The sequence below is a fragment of the Zingiber officinale genome, chromosome 8B, assembly GCF_018446385.1.
Source record: "Zingiber officinale cultivar Zhangliang chromosome 8B, Zo_v1.1, whole genome shotgun sequence".
In the NCBI taxonomy this organism is placed as follows: domain Eukaryota; kingdom Viridiplantae; phylum Streptophyta; class Magnoliopsida; order Zingiberales; family Zingiberaceae; genus Zingiber; species Zingiber officinale.
Genome location: NC_056001.1, coordinates 7,662,488 through 7,687,768, shown reverse-complemented (window position 1 = coordinate 7,687,768; position 25,281 = coordinate 7,662,488).

Sequence of the window (25,281 nt, the reverse complement as noted above, 5' to 3'; positions counted from 1 at the left end):
CCGCTCTAGATGGTCCACACATCAGCCAGGGCAGACTAGAAGCCCCTCCAGCTATGACGAATGCAAGGATCTACTCCTTAACCAGAGAAGACGTAGCAAATGCCTCGACAGTTGTTACAGGTCAGATTAGTATTTTATAGCAAAGTACAACTGTCTTATTCGATACTGGGGCAACCCATTCATATATATCCAAGGCATTTGCTGAGAAGTTAGCAAGACCTCCAGAGGTACTCAGTGGTCAGTTTCTGACAACCTTACCTTCAGGAGAAATTATGGCATCCACGCACTGGCTCAGAGCAGTGTCAGTCATTATAACAAACAGAGAGCTCTTTTGTGATCTGATAGTGCTAAATATGACTAACTATGACGTCATATTTGGGATGGACTTCTTGATCAAATACGGTGCCTCAATAGAATGTCGTAAGCAGAAAGTTGTATTCCAACCTGAAGCAGAAGCACAGTTCAAGTTCGTCGGAGAACCAAAGAGAAAGCCCAAGAAGTTTCTCTCAGCTATGAATGCGCAGAGGTTAATGGATTCAGGATGTACGGGATTCTTAGCACACGTAGTCAGTACCAGCCAGGACAAGGACCAACAGCTAGCAGAGGTCCGAGTCGTATGTGACTACCCAGCAATCTTCCCTGAAGAGTTACCAGGCCTAGCACCAGACAGGGAGATTGAATTCGAAATATAGCTCATTCCCGGTACAAATCCTATTTCCAAAGCACCTTACCGTATGGCTCCAGCAGAACTGAAAGAACTTCATGAGCAACTATAGGAGCTGCTTGACAAGGGCTTCATACGTCCGAGTCACTCACCATGGGGAGCGCCTGTATTGTTCGTGAAGAAGAAGGACGGGAGCATGCGCCTGTGTATAGATTACCGGGCACTGAACTAAGTCACGATCAAGAACAGGTATCCTCTTCCCAGAATAGATGACATGTTCGATCAGCTAAAGGGAGCAGCAGTGTTCTCTAAGATAGACCTCAGATCAGGTTATCATCAGGTGAAAGTCAAGGAAGGGGATATACCCAAGACAGCATTCAGAACCAGATACGGACATTACGAGTTCGTAGTCATGCCCTTTGGCGTGACAAATGCCCCAGCTACTTTCATGGACCTCATGAACAGGATATTCAGAGAATACTTAGATAAGTTCGTCATTGTATTCATCGATGACATCCTTATCTATTCAGGAACTCAGGAAGAACACGCAGAGCACCTGAGAATAGTATTGCAGACCCTTCAGCAGAACCAGCTGTACGCTAAGTTCACGAAATGTGAATTTTGGTTAGATCACGTAGCCTTCCTGGGTCACATCATCTCAAAGGATGGTATTATGGTAGACCCTAGCAAGATAGAAGCTGTGAGTAACTGGAAAAGACCTAAGACCGCCAGTGAAATCAGAAGCTTTCTGGGATTAGCAGGTTATTACAGAAAGTTCGTAGAGGACTTCTCCAGGATAGCCTCCCCACTGACAGCTCTTACCAGAAAGAACAGAAAATTTCAGTGGATAGAGGACTGTGAGAACAACTTTAGCGAGCTAAAGAGGAGATTGACCAGTGCACCTATTCTGACTCTACCAGAGAACACAGATAGCTTTGATATATATAGTGATGCCTCTAAGTTGGGACTAGGAGCAGTGCTGATGCAAAATGGCAAGGTGATCGCCTATGCCTCCAGACAACTCAAGGATTATGAGAGGAATTACCCTACTCATGACCTTGAGCTTGCAGCAGTGGTGTTCGCCCTCAAAATTTGGAGACATTACTTGTATGGAGCTCAGTGCAGAGTGTATACAGATCATCAGAGTCTGAAGTACTTCTTCACTCAGAAGGATCTGAATATGCGACAGCGCAGATGGCTAGAGCTGGTCAAGGACTACGATATAGACATCCTCTACCACCCAGGGAAAGCCAATAGGGTAGCAGACGCACTTAGCAGAAAGTCCAGTGCTACCTTATTATCACTAGCAGCCATGTCACCGCCCCTACAGAAAGAGATCGCAGATTTCAGTCTCGAACTCATAGTTGGACAGCTCTCTACTATGACATTAGAGTCTACCTTGCTTGGTGACATTCAGACAGCTCAGGAACAGGATCCTGAAATTCAGAAAATCAAGCAAGGGATAGCAGGATCAGAAGGTGGAGAGTTCAGAATATCAGATAGCGGGGTATTATACTTTGGTGACAGATTATGCGTTCCAGATCAGGAGGAACTACGCAGGAATATTTTGGATGAGGCTCACAAAACTCCTTGTGCGATGCATCCTGGCTCCACCAAAATGTACCAGACTTAAGAAACGCTTTTGGTGGCACGATGAAGAGAGACATCGCCGATATACAAGATCCGCCTAACTCACAAAGGGTTAAGGCGTAACATCGAGACCAGAGGAGTTTTGCATTCGATACCCGAATGGAAGTGGGAAGACATTTCTATGGATTTCATAGTGGGATTACCCAACCACGAATGGTTTTGATACCACCGGTAATAGTCGACAGTTGACTAAATCAGCCCACTTCTTAGCTATCGGGATATCCTACTCCATGGAACAGAGTTGTATCTCAAGGAGATCGTTAGACTACATGGAGTCCCACGAACCATTATATCGAACAGGACAGTAGGTTCACATCACACTTCCGGGAGTGTGTACAACTTTGGGCACGGTTAAAGTTCAAGATGACCTTCCATCCTCGCATGGATGGTCGACGAGCGAGTAAATCGTGCATCAAGATATGCTCCGAGCATGTGCCCTAGACTTCAAAGGAAGTTGGTGCAAATATCTGAGTTTATCAGAATTTGCATACAACAACAGCTATCAGGCCACCATCGGCATGGCACCTTACGAGGCTCTCTATGGGCGGAGGTGTAGATCTCTAATCTGCTGGTATGAGAGTGGTGAACAGAAAGAACTAGAGCTTCAGACAGATCTAGTGGCAGATACCACAGCAGCTATACAGCAGATCCGCCAGAGGATAGAGACAGCTCAGAGTTGCCAGAAAAGCTATACTGATACACGGCGCATACCCTTAGAGTTCTCAGTTGGGGATTCAGTGTTCCTCAGAGTAGCTCCCATGAAGGGAGTGATGCGTTTTGGAAAGAAGGGCAAACTAAGTCCCAGATATGTGGGACCATACCTTATCAGCAGAAGAGTGGGCAAGGTAGCATATGAGTTAGAGCTACCCCAGAAAATGTCAGCTGTCCACAACGTATTTCATGTCTCTATGCTGAAAAAGCATACCCCAGATGCCACCCAGGTGATTGAGCCCCAGTCGGTACAGATTCGCGAAGACCTCAGCTATGACAGTCGGCCTATTCAGATAATAGACCAAGCAATTAAGAAATTGCGGAACAAGGAAGTACCATTAGTGAAAGTAATTTGGCAAAGTCACACAGCAGAAGAGACAACCTGGGAGACAGAAGCCAGTATGAGACAGAAGTACCCAGAGTTATTCTAAGTTTGAGGATGAACTTTTTATAAGGTATGGGAGATTGTAACGCCCGAAAATTATCAAAACTGTTCTAGAAATATTCTATGATTTTTCTGGAATTTTAGGATATTTTTATAGAATTTTTAGAGTAGCGGAAGTAGCAAAAACAAATAGAAAACGAAAACGGCCTAAGCGGGAATTGAACCCGAGACCTATGGTTTACGGATAATCCTAGTAACCAGTTGAACCCAGCAGGGCCGTGCTGAAAGGAAAGGGAGGCAATTAAATTTATATTAGAATTGGGCTGAATTACCACTTAATATAAATAGGGAATTAAGTGAGGAATTGTTATTTTCTTAAAACGAGACTTCTCTTCTCCTCAACCTAATTCCGCCGACCCCTCTCCCTTTTCTTCCTCTCTCGGCGCCAACCACAAGCAAGACTAGGGTTCCGCCCAAGGGTACTTTTCGGCGACGACTTCAACACGAGGACGCTCTCCTCCGCGAGAGAAACGCGTAGACGCGAGAAGATCGTCGAAAGGATCATCTCCACCGGAAATCTAGCAATTAGAATCGTAAGACAATTAGCACAGGAGGTAAGAAACCCCTCACCTGCAGTATAAGTAGCTTTTCGGATGATTGTATGCTTTTAATTTAGGGATATGCAGTTTTCTGACACAAGGGATGCGAACTAGCGCATACCAAGTGTTCGATCAATTAATAGCATAGTTAAAATGCAACTTAGGCATTTTAGTAGCCTAGATAAATGCAATAGAAGCATTTTATAGCTTATTTAGTCTTGCTCCAGCTTTTACAAGACTAGATGTCCAATGGGTGGGCTCCCACAGTCGCCTCTAGGTTTAGATAACCTAGTTCTGGGTTTAGACAACCTAGTAAAAGCAAGACAAGAATTTATTAGCTTATGTTCAGTATTTTACTTTCTTAGTGGCACTGTACTGGATTAGATATCCATTGGGTTGGACTCCCATAGTCGTCCCTAGGTTCAGCTAACCTAGTAACCCTACTAAATTCGAGACTTGCAAACCCGGGTCTAGTTAGGGATGCACGCACAGCAAAGTACAGTTGTCGGACCCAAACAGCAGCTTGATTATTATTTTAATCTACTTATGAGTATAGTTTTCAAACATCACAAATTAGTCATGTGAGTTCAGTTCAGCTTTAGCATCAGATTAGTATTAGCTTAGCTCAGTTTTATATCAGTTTAGTTTTCTGTTGATACAACATGATAGTTTATCATTAGCTTTATTGCCATGATTAGTTTTACTTCTATGTGTTGTATGTCATGCCATGCTTAGCATATTCAGTATGTATTTCCATTAGCATGTTTTAAAAACATAACTTGCATCGTATGCATGTTTTGTGAGTTAGATGGTTTCTTACTAAGCTCTCAAGCTTACAGATACTATTTTCCTTATACTGCAGATAAAGGTAAAGGGAAGATGGACTAGTGGAGGTTGGAGGTCAATGCAGTGATGAAGATGTGTGTGGATGGAACTTGGAACAAAGATCTTAGGGATTTTAGCAAGTTTAACTATTAGAACTTTGTTATTTTAGTTTTGCCGTTCAGTTTGCTTAAATGTTATAAATTAGTGGATTATGCACCATGACATGTGTAGAATGCTAGATAATTGATGTTAGGAGGCATTTCATTTAGTTTGGAATTGATATGAGTGATTTTGGCACGAAACAGTGCTGAAATCAAAATTCCAGTACGAAATCAGAAACCCCAATCGATCGACCGATCGATTGGAGGCTTCTCAATCGATCAGGCGATCGATTGAGAAGTTCATACACGAACAGTAAGCTTCTGGATCGATCAGCCGATCGATCCAGACGCATTCTGTCACGAACAGAAAGCCCTGGGATCGATCACTGGATCGATCCGGATGTCTTCTGTCATGAACAGAAGGGTCGGGGATCGATCACTGGATCGATTGAACAGCCTGGATCGATCAGCCGATCGATCCAGAATATTGCCCGAGCACAGTAGCGTGCTGGATCGATCCAACTCAAGTTTACTATACAGTAGCAGGCTGGATCGATCACTGGATCGATCCAATCCCATCAATCGATCCGTGGATCGATTTGGAAGCCTGACATCAGCCAGAAACCTTCAGTTAGGTTCCTTGACCATGGGGGGAGGTAATAATGACATAAATAGCTCAGATTATACCCCTTAGCACCAGTAGAATAGAGAAAAGATAATAGTTCAGCAAAAATTTTAATTAGCACAGCTTCCACATCTAGATTTAGTAACGGTCAGGGAATAGTTAGCACAGCATAATGTGACGATCGGCCTTACAGCTAGTCAGTAGAAGGCGGGTTGTTACAAGATGGGTCATAGTTGACCAGACATCTGGTGAAAGTCTAAGTAGGTCAAAGGAGTGACCGGATACTTGGCATGATGAAGGAAAGTCCAAGTGGATCAAAGGGATTGACCGGACACTTGGTAAGGGAGTCCTAGCAGGTCACTGGATGCTGGGCATGATGTACCAACAGGTCAAGGATTGACCGGATGTTGGTTTGGGGGCTTGGGACTTGGTTTTGGGCAAAAATCAACAGCCGGATCGATCAGCCGATCGATTGGCTGGAGCCCAATCGATCGACCGATCGATTGGGGTGTCCCCGCGAGAAGTCTACGTCCCAATCGATCAGTGGATCGATTGGGAGGAAGTCGCGAGTGCACAGAGTGCCTCTGGATCGATCAACCGATCGATCCAGAGGTCCCAATCGATTAGTGGATCGATTGGGAAGGTGTTGTATGTCGCGATAAGCCATGGATCGATCAGCCGATCGATCCAGGTGAATTTCCAGAGCACAGAGGCGCTCTGGATCGATCTGTGGATCGATCCAAAGCCTCCCCGATCGATTGGGAGTAATCCAATCGATCGGGATCCGACCGTTGGGGTAGATAAAGGCTGTTGGCGTGCGTCGTCTTCGTCAGAACTTCTACTATTCAATTACGATCTTCACCAGCAACTCCACAGCTCTCACTAAGCTTCAAATCGCCAGTTCTTGAAGGTTCTTGGAGGTTCTTCCAAGTCAAGAGGCGGATCAAAAGCAAGAAGAAGAAGCTAGGGTTAGGGCTTTTGTACTCATTGTAAGCTTGTGCTTGTATTTCATTACCTTTCCCTTTCTTCTTGTATTGAGAGTCTTGTAGGGCTTCTCCGCCTTTGGTAGTTACCATAAAGGAGTGTTTCATAGTGGAGGGTGCGTGAGTAGGTGTGGATCCTTGGACTAGTCACCTCTTGTGAGGTGGATACCAAGTAAACCATCCTTGTTAGCGTTGCGTGTTTTTGTTTCTTGTATTTCCGCTGCATATCTTTGAAGAAACAAGCAACGACGAGCACCTAACACGTGACGAGCTATTCACCCCCCCTCTAGCTACTTTTCGGTCCCAACACTCCTCACCTGGACTTTCCTTTTACCAAGATCACACTTGGACTTTCCAATTACCTGATCTCACTTATCAGGACTTTCACCATCAAGTCTGGTCAACACTGGCCTACTTGGATTTTCACTCTTGCCAACCTTCCTGTTGGTCTTACCTTTGCCTAATCTCCAATTAGGACTTTTCCAGTCAAGTCTCCTGTCAACCTTGACCTACTTGACTTCTCTCTTGCCTAACCTCCAGTTAGCACTTTCCCAGATGCCTAAACTCCAGTTAGGACTTTACCATTGCCTAAACTCTAGTTAGGACTTTACCATTGCCTAAACTCCAGTTAGGACTTACTCGGTCAAATCTTCGATCAACACTGACCCACTTGACTTGTCTTCTCATCGACCTGGTCAATCCCTTGACCATCTCCACAATCGGACGTTTGCTCCAGTAATCTCCATATATTGTCAAACAGACGATTGCCCTAGCAATCTCCATATATTGTCAAACATCAAAACTCAAATCCTGACTCAAGCTTGACCCAACTCAAGCTTAGTCAAACTTGATCTAGGGAAATTGCTCCAACAATATCAACCGAGTATGTTCGGTCGGTCAGATATAAAGGATCGATCCAGTGTAAAGAAAGTTTAACCATGGATGGTCTGGAACGTAGCAAGGTCGCCCAAGTATATGAGTTTAGTAAGTAAAGACCGATCGAGCACAAGTACTCGACTGCACATACATGACCGACCCAACATAGAGAGTCGGCCGAATGTAAAAGTTCTTGGCCTTGTACACAATAGACAAGGATCAGACGAACGTAATATACTGATCAAGCCTATAAGCTTGGCAAGCAGAGGCTGACCGGGTTCCATAGATCGGCCAAACACAGATGCATTTAGTCTCATATAACCCTTAACCTACAGCTGCCTAAAGGAAGGGTTATCGGATAATGGTGTCTCTATAAGCCCGACTAGATGATTTTGGTCAACGACGCAGGGGTCGGACGTGCTCAATAGACCGGCCGATCATATGAGTTTGGTAGGCAAACACCGGTCGAGTATAAGAGATCGATCGAAAGTAAAAGTACTTAGCATTAAGCTATCCTGAAGGCCTATATACACCCGACCAATTAGTCTCAGTCGATAAGGTAAGACCGGCCGAATAGACCGGTCGAGCACAGAGGCGTTTAACAGCATACGGTCGACCAAAGGAAGAATTGAGGGGCAAGGGCGCCTCTATACGCCCGACCGATCAATCTCGGTCGGCAAAGTATAATCGCCCGGATTCAATAGACAGGTCGAGTATGAGGAATAGATCGAACATAAAGGTCTTCAACCTTACATAGTTTCTGGCATATTTACAATGAAATCTTGGTCGGGTATAAATAACCGATCGAGTATAGAATGCTGACTGAGACTAGTACGGACAGAATATATTCCACCTATATACAAAATAAGCTTATGTGACTAACCAGGTATATGTAACAGGTGAATCATAACAATATACAATCATATGACAGCTTAATCAATTTGACGACAAATATCTTCTAGAATTCTCCGCAAGTATGCTAAACGACAAAGAAGGTACATCTGGGGTAAGAAAAAGATTCCTTAAACTATTATTTTAGTTCTAGCTTACGTCATCTCTTAACAAACTTCAACAAACCGGGGTCCACCTCATGACTGTGGAGGTTAGATGAGGTGGAATAAAAAGGGGAATCCTCTCCACTGGCAAGGTACGAAAACATACGCATAACATCCAGATTAAACCCTAATTTTCATACTTGCTTCTTCTTCTTCTCGCTGGAGACTACCTTGAGCGTCGGAGGGTCTAGCCAGGGATTTCCACCCCGGTCTTAGGTCACTAACTCTTTGTCGGTTGGTCTCATTGTGTGTAGGGAAATTATATCACTTCATCCACCGGATTGTCGAGTTTCTGTTGATCCCCGGAGCCATCTCACCGGAATCCCCTTTTGTGAGGTATCATTCATAAGATCCGCTTTGGTTTTCTCGGATCGGTCGTCTTGTCCTCAAGTGTTAGTGAGGTCCACTATGGTTTTCTCGGACCCTCTCTTGTTCATCAGTATCAGAATCCACCATCACTCATCATCGCCCAGTGCTTCATCTCGCAAGCTCTCAGACATGATCATATATATATAAGGTTGTTACCCTACTTATCTTATGGTGCTCACCTTGTGAGCGCCATGTATAATTTTTTTTACAATTTCTTTAGCTTAAATACTATAACTTAAACTCTAAATCCTAAATTTTAAATCCTAAGTTCTAAAAAAAATTTAAAAAATATATACACAAGGTGCACATAAGGTGAGTAAGTAGGGTAACAAAATCCTATATATATATATATATATATATATATAATACACATACATTACTATACCTCGTAAACGCCTAAAATTTTTTATTTTTGAGTTTTTCTTTTAACTTGAATATTATAACCTAATTGGGAAGCCTGAACCCTAGAGATAACTAGGTGTGAATCATAAGGTGAGAAATATATATATATATATATATATATATATATATATATATATATATTAAAAGCTTATAAGGGTTTATGGTTTAGACCTTAGAGTTTAGGTATAGTATTTAAGATTTAGGAAGTGAAAAAATACACGGGGTGTGAATGGGATATGCAATACACACACACACACACACACACACACATATATATATATACTCACCTTATGATGCTCATCTTGTATGCACAATATATATTTTTATTTATTTATTTTTAGAGCTTACGACATAGAATTTAAGATTTAAGGTTTAAATTATAGTATTTAAACTGAAAAAAATTAAAAATATTACAGAGGGTGTTCAAAAGATGAACATCATAAGATGAACATCATAAGATAAATAGGGTATCAAACAACCCCCGTATATATATGATTTTTAATTGTAGTATATTTCAGTTTAATTTCTGCCTATATTATAATTATTATATTTACTATAATAAACAAATTTAAGATTTATGCTGATAAAGTATTCAAAATGTTATGTAATTTTTCTCTTTATAAAATTTGTTTTCATCTCAAGTGACTATCTCAATCTCAACATCTTAATTGTTATACTTATTTTTCTTACTCTAGACAAGCATATCCTCCTCCTTTATTAACAAGTATGACTACAAATGACCCCATGAGCTGACATAGTTAGTTCATACAAGAGTATTGATTTCAAATATGACTACACACTACAACAAAAACTGCAAATGACAACGGATATTATCCGTTGTCGTAGGGTCAAAAAACCGTTATAACTGAGGGCGTTGTAGAATGTATTGCCCTACGACAACGGTTTTGAATCCATTGTCTTTGTAGACATTTGACAACGATTTTTATCCATTGTTGTTTATATGCTCAAAATTTATTTACGAAGGATACGACAATGTTTTAAAACCGTTGTAGTAGATAATTTCAACAACAGAAATAAACCGTTGTGGTAGATAATATTTACTCGTTTTGCTTTTTTTACAACAGTTATAAACTATTGTGGTATATAATTTTAATATATTTTACAACGGATAAAACCGTTGTCTTTTATCACTTTTTACAAAAAAAAATCCGTTGTGGTTTACATAGTTTTTAAAATATTTTTAACTGCTGTCTTTAATGTTCATTAATACCAAACAACCAATCTTATTTTTCTATAAGCAAATCACCAATACAAAACTAAATATTTACTACATTAAATCTAAAATAAACATCCATATATAATTCATCTTGTAGCCACACATATACAAGATGAGTAGTATCAAACCATGTATAAATCACATGTTTTCTAGTACTGTTCTCCATATGACTTTTACACATTAGCAAGGCAATTTACAACCTAACAAAGCTCACTCCTTGCATCAAAAGTCTCAAGCTACACGAATTGACTGAGTTACGTACCTGCAACAGAAAAATTAAACAAAACTTATCAATTCCGGATTTAGATTTATTCATATAAATCTACATAAAAAACAAGCAATATAATCAACTTATGGTTTAAGAAATAAAACTTATGCAATACAAACTTATGCAATACAAGCAATTCCAGGATTTCGCATAGCTCTAATATAAAACAATTCCATGACAACGGGCAATACCACAATTTCAGAATTCTGATTTAGATTTATTCATATAAATCTACATAAAATACAAGCAATATAACCAACTTATAGTCTCAGAATTTAACTTATGCAATACAAACTTATGCAATACAAGCAATTCCAGGATTTCACATAGCTCTAATGTAAAGCAATTCAATGACAATGGTCAATACCAGAATTCCAGAATTCTGATTTAGATTTATTCATATAAATATACATAAAATACAAACAATATAACCAACTTATAGTCTCAGAATTTAACTTATGAAATACAAACTTATGCAATACAAGTAATTCCATGATTTCGCATAGGTTTAATATAAAGCAATTCCAGGACAACACTCATTTCCAGAATTTATGAATTAGATTTATTCATATAAATCTACATAAAATACAAGAAATGTAACCAACTTATAGTCTCAGAATGTAACTTATGCAATACAGACTAATGCAATACAAACTAATACAATACAAGTAATTTAACCAACTTAGAGTTGTCTTGGTAACTTCCATTGGAAAACTTATGCACATAGATTTAAATTCGCAGAATAAGTTTACTCTGCCTATGCCTGTCTATTAGATCAATGAATGTCATTGACCTTACCATTGAGTTTCTAAATAATCAGTCAAAAATATTCTTAAAAGATACTCATGGCAATAAGAAATTAACTAAACCTGCGGAAAATGCATCTAAACATTGATTTAGGATGCGAACTTGTTGAGTTATAGACATGATTGACAAAATGACAAGAACTTGTCTAGGCAAATTAATGTTGGAAACAGACAAGGAATTTGATATATGCTTTGTTCCTGGAAAAATGTCTTTATATACAAAACATGCTCATAATTCCAGTGAACATGCTATAAACTCCATCTACTAACTCAGCCGAATTTAATCACTAAATGACGAGCTTATTTCCCGGAGGCAAAGTTTAATAGACAAAACAAAAACAAAATTATAAGGACACCACGACAATACCTATAACTAAATTCACAAAATGTTCAATCAGCAAGATAACACATGGATGTATATTAGGTATTGATATATCAAAGCAAAAGATGATAACAAAGAGAGGCAATATTAATATTAAGTATCCATAATTAAATACATATATACCGATGGATATCCTTTACGGAACAGCCGATGAGGGTATACATTCTGCCTTCTTCTATTCTTTTGTTCATCACTTACTCTCTAGTTAAAAATTAAAATCAATTAAGTTCACTATCAACATTCAAAATATATATATGCGAACTTTAATACAAATTCTCTGTGTTGTAGAGAAAAATAGCAATCTATGGAAGGTTCAAGGAAATAAACAATTAGAGAACCCGACTATTAGAATTACACAAGGAAACAAGTAATGTTATCTGTTAGAAGTATTGTTATAACAATTATCTCTTCAATTAAGAAACAAAGCAAATGGAAGAGAGACAACTAACTGAGCAAATGGAAGCAAATGGAAGTATTGATTTCCTATGCTCTGGATGTCGATACAACAACCTACAATGAAAGAAAAACAAGCATCATCAAGAACAATATATCGAAAAAAACCCTTAAAATATTATATGAGAACAGTTTCTTTGCATCTTTATGAAGGTCTTAACCAAAAGATAGTTTGATCAGATCAGTATCACTGAATTATTGAATCTGCAATCTGAGTTATCGATGCTCACCCGCTATTTCAAGCAACAGAATGCGTAGATCTTCATGTCGAATAGAGCACGAATGGTACTGCAAAGCATGTAAACAAAATCAGCTACTAATGCATTGTGTACAGTAAGAAGAGACATTCACCATTTGTTGCAGTCCCGATAACTTGCATAGTGAGGTTAGTATCTAAATTAACTTTCTACCTACTCATGCCTTGATGATTCTTCTAGGTGATACAACTAAAGGAATGGAACATATCAATTCCTAGAAACTTTTGCCAACAAAATACTGGAAATTGGCTTGTACACTTTTTGTTAACTCTAGAATATTCCAACTCCTAGCCAAAGGTTAACCAAACTGCACACCAGACTAGCTCTAAGTTTAAGTATACCAAATAGCTTCCATGATTAGGAAGCTGATAAGTCCTTCTATCTTGTTGCATATTGACTAATAAAACTCATGTTGGCTCACCTCCCACTCCCAGCACTAATAAAATGCCTTATAGCTTACTTCTGTAGTGAGTGGGGAGGCGACCATTCCTGCATTGCTATGTCTTGAGCAAATTGATGACAACTAGCAAATTAGCACTTACCATCTTTCTATACCATGTATCACTTTCAGTGCAATAGTAGTAGTATAAGCACAGTGAGAACTTCGGACCTTCATGAAGAGACAAGAAGAAAAATCATAAACAAAAATATAACCGAAAATGGCTATTATAAATGGACCTTTTGTAGAGATTCCTTTCATTAAACATCCTGCATCAGATTTCTCTTGGTCAATTGCCACATAGACTGATTTCACCATATCAGTATCCATTGGCTCTAGGGGATGACTTGCTCCATTGAAAGAACTTCTTCCTCCTTCAAAGGAGTCAACACTCCTGAAGCTATCAACCTCAAGGGTTGATTCATTTTGATCAACCAATGTGCCTTGTATTTCAGATTCCTTTAGAACAAGTGCATCAGCATTTTGAGATCCCCAAACAACATCCGCACATTGTTCATTCCTTGAGCTACTTGCGTGCACGCTTGAAACCTTATGAAGAGAAGAATTTTGAGTGGATAGCATCTTGAACTCAGGAATCCTATCCATTTGGAGTAAAGTTATATCATCACTTACATTTGTCTAATCACATGATTACAAGAACTCCAAATTCTTCTATAGCAAAAGCAGTAGATTACACAGCAAAGTCTCATTTCTTATCGTCCCCCAAACTATAAATCAAGAGTGACTATTAACTTATTAACTTTGACACTGCAGGCATGATGAATTCCAGAAGCCGAGCAGTAAATTCTCCACTTTTCTCTCCAGTAACCTAAAATACCAAAAAAAAGAAACACTTATTAGAACAAATCTGATTAACTGATCTCCATACCCAAATCAAAGCGCTATATCAGCCTTTGCAGCTTGTAGAAATGGATAATAAAATCATAAATAGGAATGTAATTAGGCATTTTTATCTGTGTTCCCTTCCTAATCTTTTTGAAATAACCAAGTAACTGCAAGCATGCCAAAATTAATATTGCAATAATAGTGTATACAAAGCATTCACTATAGGAATGATTTTAGATGATGCACCCATCCTACCTTGACGCTACTTCCTTGCGAACAGTGTAACGTATCTTCTTCTCAAAGTTACGCTCTTTTCTCTTTTCTCGGAACCTCATTAAGGATGCAATTCTATGAGGCATATCTCCACGCCGACACATATCAAAAGCCACTGAACTCATTAATGCATGAAAGCAAATTGGCATGTGGTAATGTTTAAGCAAACCTTAGTTGGGATAGAAGATGATGGAAAAGGATTTGATCCGGCCTGTATCTCACGACCTCCCAGTAACAATAGCACGACTTGAACCTAAAATATCAGACAAAAAGAAGAAAAAACCAGTAAGATTTAAAGTTTAGGACTGCAGTGAGTAAACTGAATATTAGAGGGTGACAAAACCAACCTTTTCGGGAGAAACAGAATCGAAAACATACACTTCGCCTTGGAACGAGAGGGTAAGCTGATTCCCGCCTGGTTGTACTATTACTAGAGGCTGAGCATCACCCAGATGACTCGGACCAGACAGTCCATCTGCCTCCATCTCCCCGTTCTCCACTGCTCATACGCCTTCCTCCTCTATCTTGTGGTTGCCGCTGCTGCAGTCTGCCTCCTCGTACTGCTGCAATGCCCGCGCATCTGCGGCGGCAATCAGCTCCAGTGCCTCCTACTGCGTGACCTCCATCGAAATGGGACGTAAACGACACACCGGGATAAACCTGGTGGTCGACCGACATGCTGTGGATGTGGTGGCTAGGAAAGCTCTCGATGACTGTCGGATTAACGCCATCAAGCGGGTCAAGATTTCCACTCATCCCTGGTAGTGGAGATCTTTTGCTAGCGCTCGAATTCTTCAAGCCTCTGAGTTGGATCAGAAAAAATTTAGGAACAGAAGTTCAAAGACAACAGAAACAAGCCAAGTCTAACAAAAAAGCAGAATGGGGGGAAAAAAAAGAGGGCATCGTCGTGGAGGAAGATCCAGCAGAGGCGGGCGGTCGGTCGACAGGACGACGTGAAGAGATTGTGTGAGGAGAGGGAAAGAAAAATGGCTAGGGTTAAACGCAAAGGGGAAGACACGGCGCCGAAAAGATATTCAGAGAGAGGGAAAGCAAAAACTGTGTTCGAGGGGAAAAAAGAACAAAGTCAAATACAACGGTTTTATCAAAACTATTATTGTAACCCCTAAAAACGCGGATAAAGACAACGGTTTATAAAACCGTTGTAAAAAGTGTTGTCATTTTAAAAAGAAGTGGCTCAATGACAACAATTTTCATAAAATCGTTGTCTTTTATATTTAATGGGGAGTTCAAAGATAACGATTTTGACAAAAAGCATTGTCTTTGAGCAAATATACAACGCTTTCTCTTAAAATCGTTGTCGTAGGGGTGTTGTCTTTTACCATTTTTATTGTAGTGACAAATGAACATTTATGTTAGTTATTATGTCAATTATGTTAATCTATTCAAGTTTGAGGTTTAAAAATAAATATTTTAGCCATATGTGTTTCGCGTTAACCTAATCAATAAAATTGTAGGATTCGAGATTCCACAAAGGATTCAATGCTAGATCTATATTTATTAACTACTGCATAATAGAATTTATTTTCATCTCCAATTGACTACCTCAATCTCAACACCTTAATTGTTATCCTTATTTTCCTTACTCAACATATCCTCCTCCTTTATTAACAAATATGACTACAAATGAAAATTTATGTCAGTTGCTATGTCTATCATCCATGTTAATCTATTCGAGTTTGAGGTTTAATACGTAACAATTTTAGTTACGTGTTTCGCGTTAACCTAATCAATAAAATTGTCAGATTTGAGTTTGAGGTTTAAAACGTAAAAATTTTAGTTACGTGTTTCGCGTTAACCTAATCAATAAAATTGTCGGATTCGAGATTCTACAAAGGATTAATTTATATCCGCTCAGGATCATACCCGACCGAGAATAGATCAGGAGCACAAGCCCGACCAGAATATATCAATACATTGAATTCCGAGTATTATCCTCACTTGGAAATATATACTTGACCGAGATGCACCCACTTTCTAGTCTTCACCTATTGATACGAATCCACTCAGGGGCATATCCTTGACAGGAGATTGACAAGGCGATGTCTTTGCTCAAGAGTACATTTACAATTAAAATATCCCCAAATTCTGAAGTAAAAAAAGGGCAGTTTCGAAGACAAACTGGTATGTCATGACTCTCAGTTAGTTATTCATAATCTAGAAACATGCCACATGCACCCAACTACTTTACAAATTCTCCTTTTCATGATTTAGTTAACATATATTCATTCTGAAAATTCATTTACAAGCATGATTGGAGTAGTAAGTCAGCTTCATAAATATGGCCTCAAAGGAATTTAACACGGATAGTTTTACTGGTGCACCAAAGTTCTACTTGAAACTGCTGACAAGTTCCTTAGGTAATTCCTTGTTAAGTCGTTGACGGTCTATAAATCGGGGAGGAGGTTCTTGAGGTAAGAACCCTCCTTCTCGCACTTGTGTCAAAACCCCATTAATTGAATAATTTAAAGCCCCTACCATGCGGCCGACGAACTCCTTTGTGAACTTAGGAGAAGTTAGGTATTCTCGACGACGGACTTCCCATTTTTCCTCTTCGCCCGCCTTATATGTCTGTAATTCTGACTCAAGGCGTTCCGCTCTCTCTTGGAGATTGGCATTTTCAGTTTTGAGACGCTCTGATTCCTTGATGAGAAAATCTATTTCCGAATCTTGAGCTTTCAATCTCTCTTGTAGCTGTAATAACTCGAAATTTTGAGAAGTTAACTCTTGAGCTGAATCTAGAGACCTAGAGAAGGAAGTTTGAAACTGTTCTAGGATAGAAGATCTAAGAATAGTGTCTGAAATAGCCTTATTCTTCTAGACCACTTCAACACTCAACTGAGAGGATAGACTCTGTACTTGCAAATCCAAGGCCTTTTTCTCTTCCTCTTTGACCCCTAACATTTGGCGATGATGCTGCAAATCTTTCTCCAAAAGGGCCACCATATTGGCTTGAGAACTTACCTTCTCTTGAAGTTGAGTGACCTCATTACTCAGAGTAGGGGGAGCTGACTTTAGATTCCTCAATTGATTCCTCAATTCTCTATTCTCCCTCTCTAGGTCAGCGGCCAAGTTGCCCATATAGAAGCATGAAGCAAAAAACTAGACAAACATGATAACATGATTAAAAACTGTATACACAAACTAGAAAGATATATCTAAAATACTTACAGAGGAGGCGTGTCGATTGTAAATGTCAGTTTGATCAAAAACATTCTTGCCCCTCAAAGAGTTCTGGCCTTGTACCCAGGAGTCGGCCATGGAGTCCTTCAACTGAAGAATGCCAACAGAAGAAGGAATAGGATTGTTCCTCAACAATGAGGGAAGGCCTTGGGACAGCTTGAAAAGCACTCAAGGAGGGGTTGGAGTTAAAGGACCTGCAGAAGAAGAAGGCAGTGGCCCTGGAAGAGGAGGAGAAGGTAGTGAACTGGGGCGAGGGGGAGAAGGACCAATGCCAGAGGTCAGAGGAGGTCTTGATGCACTAATAAGAATGGAAGGAGGTAAGACAGAAGACGTCGAACCAACGGTTGGTTTAATAGCAACATCGTGGGAGGATAAACTGGAGGACCTTTTGCAGGGGTCCTTCTAGCCCTCACCGCAGGAGGAGTAGGGGAGGAAGTCTGAGAAGGCGGAGGAGATAGTGGCATGCCCATAGTTGGCTTGGAAGCAGTAGCAACTGGAAGAATGGGCAGAATCAATAAACCTGGTCGCATCATGTTAAGAGTAATGTTGGGACAGATGCGAGTATAAGACATAATTTCCTTACCCCTCTCACGAGATATCTCAGCATGAACGATGGGAATTTGCTCTGATTCATAAATAACAATCAGAGCCAAGCTATTCTTTGAAACAAGTGTAACCTCCCGTCAAATAGTGAAGGGTCTCTCTTCCTCGGAAGATTCAGGCTCCTCAACAGGGACATCTTGAGGAGGAAGCAGACCGAGGGATAAAGGGGTTGGATTGAGACGACGATTCTCCAATAGCCTTTCCCCTAGCCTTGCCAGAATTGGCTTTGTCAACCTTGAGTTCTTATACATCAGAGCTGGGAAAATGGCATCAACTGAAAAAAAAAACAAAAACCATATATTTTTTAGTAGAAACAAGTTAGAGATAGCAAATGAATACAACAGAAACTAGGAAATTCACCAAAAGGAGCCTCCAATTCTGTGTCTATAGAGCTTATCCCAAAGATAAAAAGTAAGTCTTCAATAGTTAGTGCAGGCAAATAAAATTTAGCCCCTTTCAACTTCGACATGGACTTATAAAATGTCAAGTCAGCAGTACCATCTGGGGAATTCAGAGGAGTGGGAAGAGTCCTTTGCCAAATGATAGGATATGGAGGAGGGGAAGGCAGACGCAAGAAGAAGAACTTTTGTCTCCATTCCTCCTATGCTGGAATTTTGTTAAATAGGATAGTCTTGGGACGACTCTGAAATTTAAAAAGGCTATCTTCCACTTGACGAAGGACAAAAAATTGGTGGAATAAATGAGGAGAGGGAGGAAAGTCAAGTAGTTGAGAAACAGCGATAAAACCAGATAGTATGGAGAAGGATCGAGGGATAAGTTGATTCAAAGGCACGTTGAAATACTGACTTACGGCGACAAAAAAGGATGGAGAGGGAGGTGAAAATCGGAAATCACTTGTTCTCAAAAGACAACAACGCTCCCCGGAGGAGGAAAATGAGGGCGGTCCGCCGGAGTAGGAAGGATTAAATAGGAAGGGAACCCAAAATTTAAACCCATTGCATAGACTTCCAAATCGATGGCACTGGAAGAGCAGTTAACGAACCACTCAGGTGGGGAAGAAGAAGAAGAGGCCGTTGTGAGCCAAGGATCGAGGGAGGAAGTAGAATCTTAATGGAGCAGAGAAGGAAAGAATGCAGAGAAGGAGGAAGACGACGGGAGGAACCCCTTTTGTTTGTCTCTAAAACCCTCGACGCTACTACCGAGGGCGATAAATATTAGAGCTAGAAAAGGGTAAATGGACAATAAGCCAATAAGCGGCTGAGTAGAATATTGGGTATTCAAGAAAGGATATACTTACCTGGATAATCGTGACGAACACATTACCCAAGTACAAAGTTCAAAAAGTTGCGAAATCCTGATACAAGTTATGATTAATCTTTTAAAATCCCAGCCATATTATAGTCGTAGGATGTATGACATAAAAGATGGATCGGTTGAATATTTTCGCTCGGTCATCCTAGGACGAGCAGAAAAGGTAGGCGTCTAACTCACTTGACTAAGCCGCTCGAGCTAACAGGCTCGCCCTGTCATTGTACGCCGAGCGAAAAGTAAATAACCAAAATAGCTCCGCTCATCCTTCATACATAGAAAACTCCCCAAAAGAGAATATGCCTTATTCCTCACAAAATGTCCAAAAAGGAGAAAAACACATGCACATGCATATAGGCTAAAGTCATGTAATCATGTAGGATGAGGTTAAGCTATCAAGTTAGGTGGGTCGGGAGGTTAATTTATACATATACGGGCACACAATCACTCAATAGAGAAAGTTGACTACAACATAGTAGGGGCTCCAGTAGTTGTGGAAAGAAATCGGGGGGGGGGGGGGGGGGCGATTCTTCACTATCCTCCTTATGTCGGGAAAGTTAGAGGGATGATCAACCACCAATAACTTCAGTTCTTTCAGTTGCTCCACTCCTTCCTTTGTCACGAATTTGATAGAATTAATGAAGAAGTTGGAGACTAGAACGATGAAATCAGAGGATTGGAGATAAGCCTTTTTGCGCACCTCAAAGCGGTCATCTTCATTGGCCTTGTAGTTTGCTAGTTCCTCCTGAGCAGTCTTAAGAGCAGTCTCTTTGAGGTTCAAAGCAGATAATTGATTGACTAATTTCGTAGAATGTGCATCTTTTACTGACTGCAATTGGGAGGATAGGCGAGCAATTTCAGATATTTGTTCTTCTAATTTAGAGGATAAATCGTTACCCCGAACATTGGCTGATTGTAGTTGGAACTGGAGACTTTCTACATCAGTTTTGTATTGTTGTGACTGCTCAGTCTCCGTCTTGAGCAATTGGATAGTTTTTTCAAATTGGGTGGACAAGCCCTTTAGTTGGTTGTCCACCTGATTAGGAGATAACTCAGAAACCCGTTTCTTTAGGGTTTTATTCTCTTGGATTAGAGTATGCAACTAATGGGACATACTCATGTTATATATCCATCGCTGTAAAATGGAGAGCATTAAAGGGATGCGTAATGAAATAGGACTGTGAAGAAAAATAAAGATACCTTCGTCTCCTCCAGAAAAAATTTATCAGTCATCTCAGAGTAGTCAATGCTTTCGATTATTCGACGTACTTCCTCCCTAGCTGTAGTAAAAGATCCTCCCAAAAGTATGGGTTGGGTAGCAGTAATAGAGGAAGTAGGAGACAAAGAAGTTTGAAACGAAGGGGGACAGTAGATAATGTAGGGTACGTTGTGAGAGGGCAAAGTCATATGTTCAGGAAAGTTTATAAAAAAAGGAGGTGAAGAGCTGCCACTAAGAATAGGTGGGGTGGTAGACGCAGAAGGAACAAGGGAAGGATAAAGAGCCGAAAGAGGAAGATCAGGAGAAGAAGGAGCAACATCCAAAAGAGGAAAGTCTTCAGAAGCGGATTTCTGCTTCGGGGATGGAGCAAGGGTCAATTTACGTTTTTTCTTGGCGGGGGTTGCTTCAGGGGATTGCTCCGAAGCCGGCAAAGAGATAGGTTCATCGATGGAAGGAGGATTGATGGAAGCTCCTTCCAGAGCTACATCTTGAGAGCCAGAAACGCCCTCTCTGTCAGTAGGGGCTGCTGATGAAGAGGATTGACCCAATGCAGCAAGAAGTTCTCGCTCCTTAGCAGTGACCAATTCCTTCGATAGGCACAATTGATCATCGATTGCAGCGGCATACAAAGAGTCCACTACACAAAACAAAAAGTGTCTTAGTTAGTAAAAAAGGATTGGGATAGATGAATAAAGACTTATGAGTTTCGGAAGTTCCACAAAAAATAAACGGGATTTCCATCCCTTAATGGAAGAGGGCATCTCCTCAAAGAAGGTCATTTTAGGCCTTGATTGGAATAGGAAGACGCCAAGATCTGATTTCTTGGGATATGAAAACATGAAGAAATTTTGAGGGGTTGGAGGGATGTCGTGAATACGAAAAAGCATGTACAAACCACAGAGATAGCGAAAAGAATTGGGGGCGAATTGCTGTAAGGGAATGTCAAAATACTGGCTAACTTCTACCAAAAAAAGGGGGAATAGGGAAACACAAGCCCGCCACTAGCTGATCTTTGAAGAAGGTGACACAATTCTTAGGAGGAAGATGGGGGCGGACGTTAGCATCAGGGATGATAATGCGATAGGTCTTGGGAATGTCATATAAAGAATGAAGAGTAGACCTATCTGATTTGCGAAAGACAGAACGGATTTGAGCATACCAAGCCAAGAATGACTCTTCAGCCATAGAACAATGCAAGAATGCAAGAAAAACAACTTACTGAGGTTTGAAGAAGAAGGAACAACGCGGAGAGACAGGAAAGGGAGGGAGGTCAGTTGAGAATATGAAAAGCCCAGACAGCAATATTAGCAAAAAGCGTAGGGAAGAAGACGAAGAGGTGAAGGGTTTAAAGTTTTTTGAAAGTATTAAGGGATAAGAACTATCGTTGGATGTAAAAAGTACTCATCAAAGGAGCCGTGGATGTCGTGCAGAAAAGACGCGACAGGACGTTACCATAGGAACGTGCGACTTATTACGTCAGGGAAGAGAGATTAGTAGACACATGTCAGAAGACCGCAGGTGAGCATTTATAATAGACACAACAGGGCAAATCCCACTCGTATCAGCGCCGCCATATCACACATTACTAATGTTCTCTTTCCATTGAAGAACCAATCAGAAAACAAAAGATGCTAAAACGGTGTCTGATTTCCTAGGTATAATAAATAAAGGGTGTCATTATTAAATTATAAATGCAAAAAAGAATTAAGATATCTGAACAGTTCATAAGACCGCTCGATTTTGTAGGTAGGATGGATATCAAAGGTTCATTTAGCCGCATATGAGGAATCACACATTTCCTCATTCTAGGCATGACTAAACACATTACATTGCACGTCCACCTCAAACATCAAACTTTAACATTATCAACAATAGTTTTACAAACATAGTTACGGGGTTGTAAACATAGTTATGGGGTTGCCATAAGTATATCAACCCCACTCGAACTGTTCAAAATCAAGTAGGGGGAGGGGGAATATTTTGCTCAATATTGTCCGTCTATAGACGTCAGATTGAAGGATGATGAAGAGGAGAATGACAACTTGGATACATAGGAGAAAATTGTCCTATTCTCCAGACGATTTGGGCAGCTTACCCCCTCAAACAGGTGACTGAAGGGTCCACCCTTAGTCTAAGTTGATCCAACTCGGCTTGCAAAATATCCACCTTAGCTTGCAGCCGATCTAACCATTGTTGTTGCTGTGATATTAGCAGATTGTCTGCATGGATCTTCCTAGTTAGCGTAGCTATCTCTGAAGCATGACGAGTCTTCAAATCATTTAACTCTTTAGTCTTGCGTTCTAGATCCCGATAAACTTTGTCCCTCGAAGAAGTCTCGGAATGAACTTGAGACGGGGATGCCGACGGTAGCATCTCCGATTCCCTGTGCGAGGAACGATACTGGTCTAGAGCCTGCGCCGCCTCAGCCAAAGTTTTTCTTCTCTCTCGCAACAATTGATCGCAGAAGGAAGGATCTGAGGCCATGAGTTTCTATAAGCCTATAGAAGAAAATAGAGCCAAGAGGAATGAAGATGAGTGTGGAAGGAAGCGAGAGCACAGCTCTATTTAACATGCCAGAAGGAGTCACGGGATCACTGTGAGAAGGGTCACGGGATCACTATAAAAGGAATCACAGGATCACTGTAAAAGATGTTACAAGATCATTGTAAGAGTCACTGCAAAGCTGCCACAAAAGGTAGCAAAAGGTCAAAGACAGACTTAGGTGTAGTCAGTCGACTACACCTCCTTCGACTAGACTTGAAGGGGAGGCTAGTGATATGGGTTATGATAAGGGGACCCCCTTTGCAGGAGAAGGGAAGAAGGATAACGAAGATAAGGAAGGCCGAAAAGGGCGAGAGGAGGGGCCGCCCGGAAAAGGTTAGACCCGGCAAAGGGGAGGCACCACATGCATGGCAGACAGAGATAGGTCGAATGTGATAGACCGACCGAGCATGTAGGACTGACCAAGCATGTTGAACCAGCCGAAAAGACCGACCGAGTATGTTCGGTCGGTCGGATATAAAGGATCGATCCGGTGTAAAATAAGTTTAACCATGGGTGGTCCGGAACATAGCAGGGTCACCCAAGTATATGAGTTTGGTAAGTAAAGACCGATCGAGCACAGGTACTCGACCGCGCATACATGACCGACCCAACATAAAGAGTCGGCTGAATATAAAAGTTCTTGGCCTTGTACACAATAGACAAGGATCAGACGAACGTAATATACCGTTCAAGCCTATAAGCTTGGCGAGCAGAGGCTGACCGGGTTCCATAGATCGGCCAAACACAGATGCATTTAGTCTCATATAACCCTTAACCTATAACTGCCTAAAGAAAGGGTTATCGGATAATGGTGTCTCTATATGCCCGACTGGATGATTTTGGTCAACGACGCAGGGTCGGACATGCTCAATAGACCGACCGATCATATGAGTTCGGTAGGCAAAGACCGATCGAGTATAAGAGATCGATCGAAAGTAAAAGCACTTAACATTAAGTTATCATGAAGGCCTATATACACCCGACCGATTAGTCTCAGTCGATAAGGTAAGACCGGCCGAATAGACCGGTCGAGCACAGAGGCGTTTAATGGCATACGGTCAACCGAAGGAAGAATTGAGGGGCAAGGGTGCCTCTATACGCCCGACCGATCAATCTCGATCGGCAAAGTATGACCGCCTGGGTTTAATAGACAGGTCGAGTATGAGGAATAGATCGAACATAAAGGTCTTCAACCTTACATAGTTTCTGGCATATTTATAATGAAATCTTGGTCGGGTATAAATAACCGATCGAGTATAGAATGCTGACTGAGACTAGTACGGACAGAATATATTCCACCTATATACAAAATAAGCTTATGTGACTAACCATGTATATGTAACAGGTGAACCATAACAATATGCAATCATATGACAGCTTAATCAATTTGACGGTAAATATCTTCTAGAATTCTCCGCAGGTATGCTAAACGACAAAGAAGGTACATCTGGGGTAAGAAAAAGATTCCTTAAACTATTATTTTAGTTCTGGCTTACGTCCTCTCTTAACAAACTTTAATAAACCGGGGTCCACCTCATGACTGTGGAGGTTAGATGAGGTGGAATAAAAAGGGGAATCCTCTCCACTAGTAAGGTACGAAAACATAGGCATGGCATCCAGATTAAACCCTAATTTTCATACTTGCTTCTTCTTCTTCTTGTCGGAGACTAACTTGAGCATCAGAGGGCCTAGCCAGGGATTCCCACCTCGGTCTTAGGTAACTAACACTTGTCGGTTGGTCTCATTGTGTGTGCAGGGAAACAAGATCACTTCATCCATCGGATTATCGAGTTTCTGCTGATCCCCGGAGCCATCTCACCGGAATCCTCTTTTGTCAGGTATCATTCATAAGATCCACTTTGGTTTTCTCGGATCGGTCGTCTTGTCCTCAAGTGTCAGTGAGGTCCGTTGTGGTTTTCTCAGACTCTCTCTTGTTCATCAGTATCAGAATCCGCCATCACTCATCACCGCCCAGTGCTTCATCTCGCAAGCTCTCAGACAGGATCATATATATATATAAGGTTGTTACCCTACTTATCTTATGGTGCTCACCTTGTGAGAGTCATGTATACTTTTTTTTTTTGCAATTTCTTTAGCTTAAATATTATAACTTAAACTCTAAATCTTAAATTTTAAATCCTAAGTTCTAAAAAAAATTTTAAAAATATATACACAAGGTGCACATAAAGTGAGTAAGTAAGGTAACAAAATCCTATATATATATATATAGGATTTTGAT